Source organism: Erpetoichthys calabaricus, chromosome 16 (genome assembly GCF_900747795.2).
Source record: "Erpetoichthys calabaricus chromosome 16, fErpCal1.3, whole genome shotgun sequence".
Taxonomy (NCBI): Eukaryota; Metazoa; Chordata; class Cladistia; order Polypteriformes; family Polypteridae; genus Erpetoichthys; species Erpetoichthys calabaricus.
Window position 1 is genome coordinate 74,082,960 of NC_041409.2, and position 11,300 is coordinate 74,094,259.

Sequence of the window (11,300 nt, forward strand, 5' to 3'; positions counted from 1 at the left end):
ACGGACATGTCGTACTCTGACAGACTCAGAGAATTAAGCCTGTTTAGTCTCGTACAGAGGACACTGCATGGAGACCTATTTCAGGTATTTAAAATCCTAAAAGGCATTGATAAAGTAGATCCAGCAACATTCTTTCAGCTTAAGGGTAAATCATGTACTCGAGGACATCAAGTCAAGTGAAGTTGGGGAGCATGCACTGGTACAGTGCGTTGCCCCAACCACTACACATTGAAACAGCTTGGGATCCCTGTTGGCAACCCCCCAGGCATACCCTCCGGAAATTACCCTCTATCTGCCGCAGACAGGTGTTACGTGGGTGACCCCTTGGCCTGGTCCAGCCACTTGGGTCCCCAACAATGAGGATCTTATGAGCTGGATCACCCTCAGGGAAACGCAGCACATGGCTGTAGTGCCGTAACTGACGGTCCCTCACAATGCAGGTAATGTGCCTCATTCAGGACTCCATGAGCAACCGCCCATTCGACACAAAGTCAAACCAATGGTACCCAAGGATTTTCCGGAGAGACACAGTACCAAAGGAGTCCAGTCTTCGTCTCAGGTCACTGGATAGCGTCCATGTCTCACAACCATATAGTAAGACAGGAAGCACCAGGACTCTAAAGACATCAATGGAAATAAAGGGGAAGTGCATTTAAAACTGAAGCTAGGAAGCACCTTTTTTTCCTTAAAGAGCTGTGGGACTGCAGAGCAAACTACCAAAGACATGTAGTTAAAGCAGAAGCCTTGACAATCATTATAAAGAATCTGGATGAGATAATGGGACAGCTGAGCAATTAGCTAAAGAAATGGGCTAGATGGCCTGAACGGCCAAATTTGTTTTTGTTATATTCTTTGTTCAAACATATGGTTGTCCAATTTCCTGCCACATTCTAGTCCTATAAGCGCAACTCTGTATGTCTGCGATGATTAGAAAATGGATGGATGCTCGAACAGACATCTGTAGACGGCCAATCATAGAATCAAGGCAAAGCCTCCACTCTTTTACTGGGACTATGAAGAACATAGTATTAAAAAGTGACTTATCTCTCCATCTACAAATTAATCACAAACAACTCACATCTCCATAATGGGATAAAAGTGGAAATAATGAAATCCTGTGTTTGTCTGTTTTACCTTTTTTGTGTTTCAATGATAAGTAAGATTTAGGCAACTATGTGCTGAAATTCTCCCGTCTCAAACATGTGACCCTTACTGGTTTTCTTTTTCAGATAAGTTAATGCAGCGCAGAGGCCCAGTAAGCCATGTACATGTATTTTTTACTCACACTTTTATCATGTAATATTGTGCCTTCTGAAGTAATATGTCCACTTACAGTCACTCATTGGTGTGGTACAGACTTTCACTCGGTACTAAGAATACTGAAAGGAAAAAAAAAAGCTACTTCTATTACGTGTTTGCCATTTTTGTACCGACTTGGTAACAATGCATTGGTTCTTAGGATTTTTTTTTTTTTGTTCTTTATTTCGTCTTATACGATTTCTCATATTAGAAATTTGCTAGTTTTCGCATACCCCTTGGGGTCAGAGCGCAGGGTCAGCCATTGTACAGCGCCCCTGGAGCAATTACAGGTTAAGGGTCTTGCTCAAGGGCCCAGCAGAGTAGGATCTCTCTTGGCAGTGACGGAGATTCGAACCGGCAACCTTCAGGATACCAGCGCAGATCCTTAGCCTCAGAGCCACCACTCCACCCCATAGGATACCCCTAATGCTAATATATTACTATTTTGTTACAAACTTCACTTACTGTTTCTGCCATGACCATGTTGAAAAACAATGGGGGCAAAAAAAATATTAAAAAAATAAAAATAAAAACTTCAAAAGCAAAAATGGACTATTGCTAATAAAATTAATACAAAAATAAAAAAAGTTTCTTCCTTTAGGTAAATATGGTAGCTATACAACTACCAGGGCATTGGTCATCAATACATGACCTACAGGCTGTATGTGACCCCCTAATTCCTCTGTTGCACTGCCCTATTAATTTATGTATGCGTGAATGCCTTAAAAACAAACTTCAGAACATTATTTACTGACCCAATTAGTGTGCATGGTAAATTTCTGAGAAACTGACATAAAATTACCATGCTAACAAGATAAACGAAACACTAATGGTATCATATAGCCATATGATAAATTTATTTGTTTAATCCAATACATGTGTTTGGTTAAGATTATTTGACTCCAGTTTTGTTTTTTCTAGCAAATCTAGCTCATTTAATATCATTAGAAACCCATGAAATGAGCATGTGTAGTTAAAAATTGAGGAAAAAAACACAAAGCTTTTCAGCAAATATGTACAGTAACAATACAGGAGGAAACCTGAATCTTATCGATGAAGGGGAACACAAGTGCATCTTCATTTTACCCACCAAAAAGCGATATGTCTACACTGTCGAGAATCTCTTTCCTCTTGCAGATCATGCAGTTTGACCTGGCATTAAACAACATGACATCCAAACCATTTAAAAGATTTTACACTGTTAACGCAGAAAACAAAGAAAAGTGGAGCTTAAGAGGAATTAAATGGCTGAAGAAAATACTTTGAAGGTTTCCAAAAAATGCTTCATTAGAGCTACTAAAACCTTACTAAACATTCAGATACTCTACTTTCAAACAAAAAATCTTCCACTGGTGGTATGTCTGTTAAGAGAATATTTGCTAATTGCTGCTCAAGTTCTAATTCTACAGGTTTCTGAGGATAATACAGAAGTAAAGAATGTTACTAACGAATTTCAGTTGGCACAGTTATTAGGTGATGCAACAGTCGGTGATTTTTTGTATTTTTTTTTTTTTTAAAACTCACACCAGATTTACATTTGAGTAACTGGGTTTCCTGAACTTCACAGAAGTCTACAAACATTACTGACATCACTCAAGTTGTTGTCTTTGTAAATTTTACTCTCAAAGAGGAAATATTGACACTGATTTCACTATTAGACACAACTAAAGGAATAAACTACTTTAGTGTTGTAAAACAATTCTTAAAAGAGGTTAATGTGCTACTATCAAAGTTATGACTGTTAATGCATTCAGGACTGCTGAGGCTGATGAGGAAAGATCAGGATTTTGGGAAGATCAGGTCATTTTAATACATCACTCATGAAGAGGTTTTATAAGGAGCTGCAACTCAATTCAGAGAGGAGTGTTTTCATAATATTACTTAATTGTATTTGTGGAAGAGCACTACATCATCATCAGTTCCTTGATGTTCACTATGCTCCGGAGGCAGAGTATGAAGATCTTATACTAGATAATGATTTCAGGTAGCTTAGCAAATTGAAGTTTCTGAGACACTTCTCACGCAGCAGAGGATTTCTTTTCTGAGAAAAAACAATAGTTTGATAAAATTATCAAGTTTGGTGTGGCTGCTGGACATGGCCTTTTTAACTGCCATAAAAGATAACCTATATGTTGCAGGTTTTGCACAATCTGAACTTGTGCTGAATTTTGTCCTGAATTCAATCGGAAGGTTGCCGGTTCGAATCCCGTCAATGCCAATAGGGACTCTGCTCTGTTGGGCCCTTAAGCAAGGCCCTTAACCTGCAATTGCTGAGCGCTTTGAGTAGTGAGAAAAGCGCTATATAAATACAAAAAATTAAAAAAAAAAAAATTTTTTTAATTATATTTTGAGTTAATTTCTAAAACAGTGATTGACTGTAGGGCAGCAGAAAATCAATGTGAGCTAGAGACCACCGAACTTAAAGAGAATATGGAATTTAATCATAAACACTGTTAAAACTTCTTTTCAATGATCAAAAGCAAAGTTTCATAATTTTTTTGATCTCACTTACTGTTGCTGTGAAAACTGAGAAAAGAATACTACAGACAATATCTTTAGCCAGTTAAGAACGTGCACAACAAACTATGTGCCACAGCACACTACATGGTAAGCTGTATGTAGACCCAGTTGTCTCATTAGTAATTTTTGCTACTGTTGACAAGGCCAAAATAAACATATACATATCTCATACATATACAGTAGAACCTCTGGTCACAAACGTTTCCGAACACGTACAAATCGGGTTACAATCAAAAAGTTTGCATCTGTTCACGACCACACGCTCTGGTGGCAAACAAAAACGCTGGCGGCCAGTTTCCCTACGCGCCAATGATTTCCCATTCTCTGTTTACCATTTTCTTTTGTTTGCGTATACAGGGCCTAACAAAGCAGCTGATGTTGCAAAAGGAGTTACAATGTTAACCAAGCAGAGGCCTCAAGTGCTGCAAGAGGTGGAAAAACTGCTGCTAGTGTGGTTGAACGAGAAGAAACTTGCAGGGGATAGCATAAGCGAGGCGATCATATGTGAGAAAGCCAGGAAGATTCATTGCGATTTGCTGAAAAAAAAATCCTTCTTCGAGTGGCGAAGGTGAGGAATTTAAAGCCAGTAGAGGATGGTTTGAAAAGTTTTGCAAGAGAAGTGGCATTTAATTTTTTTTCCCTGTGCTTAAAACTCATTAAAAAAGTGTTTACAGCGAGCGGTTCGTAAGAGTCTAGCGCAAACTCTTACAATGTTAGTTTTCTCTGTTGTTCAAGGTTTTCTCAGTGTTATTCAACGTTTTTACATTTAGTTTACTATTACACTGTGCATTCTATGGTATAATTAACTATTTTTGTGCTTAAAAAAATATATATTTGCATACAGTTCGTACGGTCTGGAATGGATTAATTGTACTTATATACAATCTTATGGGGAAATTACGTTCGGGTCACACCCAGAGTTTTGGAACGAATTACCGTCATGACCAGAGGTACCACTGTATCTATATCTATATATGTTTCACAGTACTAACTGCTGTATCTTTACAACGGACATTAATTTATGTATGCAGTCATTCCTCATGATGAAGGTTTCATTGCCTTCAGACATGTATTCAACACGTCCAGTGCATCATTCATCCATGAACACTCTTTTTAGACTGTCAGAATTGGTTCTTACCCTCAAACACTTCTCTTTTAATAAAATCTTTTTCATCAAGTTAGTGGCATTGAATTAGGATCTAATATGGAACTATGCCAACATCTCCAAAAGCTGGATAGAACAGCATTTATTTTCTTCCTACCTAGGCTTTGAACCAGACAGTACAAATGACACAGACTATTGCATTGATGTCACCCCTTGTTCCATTAGCCATCTGCAGGAATTAATGATTTTACTAGTTTCCATATTTTGAATCCCAATAATGAAACTCGTATCCTGCTGGTCCTTTTATTCCCCCCCAAACACTCTTTGTCCCACAGGTCATCAAACAAAAAATTCCCAATTTTGCAGACTAATCCTTCTGCAACAGCCTTTTTTCCTAACTATCCCTTGATCTCCTTCAGTTTACCACCTAACCTATACAAACTTCTTGTCAACAGCTCACTTCACAGAGGAGAGACACATTCCCTACCAGACACTGAGGAGAGCCACATTCCCCACCAGACACTTTGTGCTGTAACAGGTGTTGATTTCTCCCTTCAAATATAGTATGTCACCACTGTATCTTGTCCCTCTGGAAATCTCATTATTAAAAAATGGGCCTCTTGCCAGTCTAAAAGTCTTATTTACTGCACTTCTCATAGGAAGTGTTCAGCCATCTACATAGGTGAAACATGAGGATGGCCTGAAGACCATTTTAGAGAGCATGTTTGGGCCATTAAAATTAAAGACTTCACAATACCTGTTGCAGAACACTTTACATCCTTTGATTATATCTACAATGAGCTGTTTGTGTTCTTTCACGGTTCTTTAAAAACTCGTTCCAAAGAAAAACAGAAGCAGCTAAGCTCATTCTCACACTGGAATAACACGTTTCTCCATGTCTTAACGACCAACTAACCTTTTAATTTCTTCCTTCCATACTTTTTTATATATATATCTACTAGGGGGCTTCACTCGCCAACACCTTTCCTGCTAGTGGCTGCCTCTCCGAAACCCCCCTTAAACGGTGATACAATGGGAAACAAATGCATTTTTTTTTTTTAAACTGTGATACAATAGAAACCCATCTTTTTTTTTTTTTTTTTAACTCCACTTTACTGGAGCAGCTGCTGGCACGCTGGTGCTGCCCTCATGTGTGATCTACACTTTGCTCGTCTACCCTAAACCCCACCACCTGTAGGTGCCGTTGTGAAGAGGGGGGCTGATCACACCCCAAGAAGATGCAGCCGCTCCTCAGAAATACTTTGGGAAACAAGTAACAGGTGTTTTTTCACCTCCTTTTTGATCGAGAAGCTGTTGGCTTGCTGCTGCGTGATCTGCATTTGGTGTGGAGCTTCCAACGTTTAAAGGCCTGTACAGAACCTGAATATTCAATCTCTTTTCTCTGTTCCGTTATTTCCCGGAGTAATATTTTCAGTTTGTTGACATGGCCGCTCCACCAAAACCCTTCTTAAAAAGGTGATACATTGGGAAACAAGTAACAGGCGTTTTTTTCACCTCCTCCTTGCTCAAGAAGCTGTTGGCTTGCTGCTGCTGCGTGATCTCCATTTGGTGTGGAGCTTCAAACATTTAAAGGCCTGTACAGAACCTGAATATTCAATCTCTTTCCACTGTTCTGTTTTTTTCCCCCAGTAATATTTTCAGTCTGTTTGCCCTAATGCAATCTTTATTCTTATTTTTGGAGACTTTCGAATTTTTCTACTTCCATTATCTCTAACGTGCTCTGCATGTGTATCATGGGACTTGCGTCTGAAGGTTGCAAGTATGATGTGAATTGTCCATCTCGCGGGAAGTGAAAGCACTGTCCTTTTTCTTTGTCTCTCTTCAAAAGATCACGTCTCATCCCCGGCAAAGAGTCTTGTCTTACCGCAATTTTTTTTTTTTAATAATTATATAAGAGAGAGGAAAGCGAAGGTTTGTGATACGGTTTGCAAATTTGTAGTTGGAGATCCACAAAGGAAGAGAATGAATCACGTATCATAAAGTAGTTTTTATTCCTGAGCTTTCAGCTCCTGTCAGGAGCCGTCATCAGAGTATAACGATTAGACATACAAGAATCAAAGGCAATATATAGCAAAATTAGGTTAGGTGGAGGTGAGACTTCTGGCAGAACTGGTAATACAACGATTCGAGAATGTGGCTCTATCCTAGTTCACACCCAAAATTTGGATACGCTACATAGACGACACATTCGTCATATTAAAAAACGACCAGCTGAATGATTTCTACAACCACATCAACACAATATTCCCTGCAATCCAATACACTATGGAAAAAGAAACAAACCGACGCATCAATTTCCTGGACATCTCCAATGAAAGAAGTAACGACTCCACCCTGATTACAAGCGTCTACCGTAAGGAATGCTATTCAGACAAGATATTACACTTTGCCAGCAATCACACAGCATCTCATAAACAGAGCTGTATTAAAACTTTATTCAAAAGAATTCATACCCATTGTAATAGGAAGGAGACAAAAACGAACGAAAGACACTATCTTTTCCATCTTTTCACTTCAAACGGCTACCCAAAGACATTCATTAAACAATGCCTACACAGGAGACGCCAGAGAACCCAGTAAACAGTCGACTCTAATCTGACCCCCCATCCCACCTGGCACACACTTCCTTATCATCACGGAGTGTCAGAAGGTGCAACATGTATCCTGTCCAAATCAGGCATCAGAATAGCACACGAACCTACGAACAATCTGCGCACTGTCCTTTTTAATGCCAAAAATAAGAAATCGGCAGCAGACACACGAAACGCAGTTTATAGCATTCCATGCAGTTCTTGCCCAGCGGCATATATAGGACAAACGTCAAAAAGAATCACAACATGTATACAAGAGCATCAAAAAACCGTCAGAAGGAAGGACTCATGATCACTGATTTATACGCACACAAATTCAACCGGATATACATTTAACTGGGACAATGTACAAGTATGATTTAAGGCCATTACTAAAAGTGCCAGAGAGCTGGCTAAATCTTGGCTATCAAACGAAAACGCCATTAACAGACATTTGGACATGAACCCAGCATATGCAAACTTAAGAATAAAAACATCATCATAATAAATAAAACTTTACGACCCACACCCTCCTAACCCCCACCAACACACACTCTTCTACTACCCCTCCAACCTAATTTTGCTATATATTGCCTTTGATTCTTGTATGTCTAATCATTATCCTATATATGTGTGTGTGTGTGTGTGTGTATATTTTAGGGTTGTTAAAAGTGTTACAATATCAATAAGTATCAACATTAAACACTGAGTGCTAATATTATTTAAATTGTTTCAATATTCATTTTTCATGGTATCGACTGTATAACCTACAGTACATTACAAATCATTCTGGCTTTTGACAGTTGAGCTTTACAGGCTACCAAATGGGCATGATTTGAGTTGCATCCCCATTTCTTACAGTATCTTACTTTTAAATTACAAAAACATAACTGGTATACTCCTGTAAACAGTTGCATTTGAAGTAGGAATGTGTCATTTACTGTTTTTCTACAGGTTAAAACTTTTTATTTGTAGTCAGTTAAACACATTAAGATAGAGTCTGCAATTATTTTTACCTGCAGGCCATATTTATTCTACTTTGTTTACTTAGGGGCAACACTCTTGTACTAGGGCTCCGTCACTACCTCAATTTTTAAACCCACGCCTCAAAATGTGCTGAAGTAGTGCATTACTTTCTTTTATTATATATAATTTAAAAATTATATTTCATCACATTTACTATACAACACACTAAAACTTATCACTGCTCAATTGCAAAAACTGTGGCACGACTCTTCCATGTGCTGATATACTCTGTGTATTATAGTAGAAATTAAATTATGGGATGGTGACTAAAGTGAAAGTTGATTAGATTTGCCTGGCTGTGACAGCAGCTTATGTATAAATTCAGCAGTATGGTGCATTTTCCTTTGCACTGTATTATGGAAAGTGCTGCTCAGCACAATGATCATGATTTGAGTATTATCATTTTTTAACTCGCTTATAGACCTGTTTTGTTGCAATTTTCTCAAACTGTTGGAGAAACTAACTCAAAATTCAAATCTGCCTATATGAGATTATAATGGAGGGTTGATGGTAATTGAACGTTTTGGGATGGGATGAAATGAGCATTAAGGTTAACAACAAGGCTATTGAGAGTTACTGTAGCTAAATAGTCCTAATCTTTAATGACTAAAATTTCAATGATTTTGTTTTGTCAATGTAAAGATTTTAATGCATACAGTTGAATAACATTATATATTATATTGGGATTCAAAAGCACTGTTTTTAATTTCAATACTTTTCTTAGTATCCAAGTTTGAAATTTTGGTACTGCGACAGCCTTAATATAGGTATGTATTTTATATATATGCACAGAGGCTTAAACATGTTTGAGACTTCAAAACCTTTGGCCTGTGATCACTGTACCAGAATGGAGATGGAAAATATAGCACAATACATTTTTTTAACTCATCACTTTTATGGGATTGTTCCTGCCTTGCACCCAAGGAATGTTGGGACAGGCTCCAGCTCCCCTATGACCTTGCTCAGGACAAAGCAGGTTTAGAAAATGGATAGATGAGTTGGTACATTTAGTACTGGATTATATGATAGGCTTGTCGATTTAGTATGCAAACTGGACTATTAAATATGATTTATCCGTTCACGTCTAAACTCTTCATGTTAAGCATATTTACAAAGACTGACCCCGGCGTAAAACAAACTCTACTACAATGTGGCCCTATCTGATGCACTAATGATATTTGAGTTTGTCTAAATAAATCATACTTGAGTTAAGACTGAAAAATACAGATTAGTTCCATGATATGTGGTATTCCGGAACAATACAGATGATAGCTCATCTGGGGATAACACTTGAAAAGCCACTCGGATCAGTTGTGCGTGGTATGGAAGAAGTAAACGAAACAAAACACCGTTGCGCTGCATGCACACTGAAGAGCTCGCCAAATTAGGTAACGAACCTGTACTTCGTAGCCAACCAAACAAATGATCGCATTTCAGTTATACATTTGCAACTAAAAAATTCTGCACATGTATATAAGTCGCTTTTTCCAATTGCTAAGGTAATCGAAATCAGCCCAAGGTGCCGCCTAAAATAATTGTGTACTGTAAATCAGGCCAAGATAGATTTCGCTATCTGATTCCCTTCGGCAATTTGCTAATCTCTTTTAGTTAAAGATTTCAGATTTTGACAAGACATCCCTGCCATGTGCCATTTGTGGTCAGTGCTGTCGGGATCGTTCCCAAAACAGAAACATGGCTCCGGCGATTACGCGGTTTACATTTGTTTTGACTTCTCTATCCCGTCCACTGCATCGTTTTAACAGGTACAAGGCAGGCCTCTTCAATAATGTTAAAATGCTTCATGAGATTAACATTTGTTCATTGGTCGCTGTCTAAGCCTAAACAAAACATCGTATTTTACGGAATGAAAAAAAATATATTTATAAACAAATGAAAGGCTCAAGCGCTGCAGTAGGCCACAGGAAAGCCTGACGCCTTCGTGGCCTGCCTTGGCCTAGCCTTGCCAAACCATCCCCTTCATTCGCCAGTCGCTGCCCTGTCGGTTTTTTGGTTCATGCTTGGTTTTAGCTAGTCAACCGGAATCCAACTTACCCGAATCCCACAAGCAGCCCGGGGGTTCGAATGGTGTCAGCGTCAAGAAAGGTGGCTGTAGGCCGACGAACACCGACTACAGAGAGAAAGAAATCCGTAGTCGTGAAGAAGGGGTAAACCGCCTTTCAGCGCATTCAGATCGCGAAACTGTGCAGCTCTCTCTTCTGAGAGAACCAGGGATGCATTACGTTTACCTAAAAGACACAGAAGATAACATTTAGACAGTGTTTCATCCAGAGGGTATATACGACTCGATTTCTTACTGAATGATCACCCCTCCGAAGAAGAAAAAAAAAAAAAAAAAAAATCCTAAAAATGCCTTCCCCGAGCCCGCCCTCCGCCAGAACAGCACCTCGCAACGATAGCGCCGAGACCCGGATGTACATTGAGCGGGTGCAGCACTTTGCGAAGAGTGATGACGTCATTGTCAATAAGCCGAGAGGCGCAGACATTGCCATGAATATGGAGCAGCTTTTGGGTCATGCGCTGTAAGCCCCGTGTATGCATTCAGATGATGGATTTATACTTAAATAGTTCAGTTAAGTGTAATTGTACCTGTTATTTTCTTGAATACGGCTTAGACCAAAGAAAATCAATTTTGCTTTTATTACTGCATCTTTTCACTCCTTAACTTGAAGATCTTTGTAATCCAGTTGTAATTTGAATTATAATAGTAATAATACATTTTATTTAATTGCGCCTTTCTA

The 11,300-nt window shown here is 38.7% G+C and overlaps 1 protein-coding gene across 1 annotated transcript in view; it reads right to left on the reverse strand.

Moving 5' to 3' along the window:
* Nucleotides 1-10,950, reverse strand: part of ppm1aa (protein phosphatase, Mg2+/Mn2+ dependent, 1Aa) — a 41,978-nt gene extending 31,028 nt beyond the window's left edge. Inside the window, exon 1 of the mRNA XM_051920103.1 lies at nt 10,594-10,950. The gene's annotated coding sequence lies outside the window, so the exon portion shown is untranslated. The remainder of the gene's footprint in view (nt 1-10,593) is intronic.
* Nucleotides 10,951-11,300: the final 350 nt, after the last annotated feature.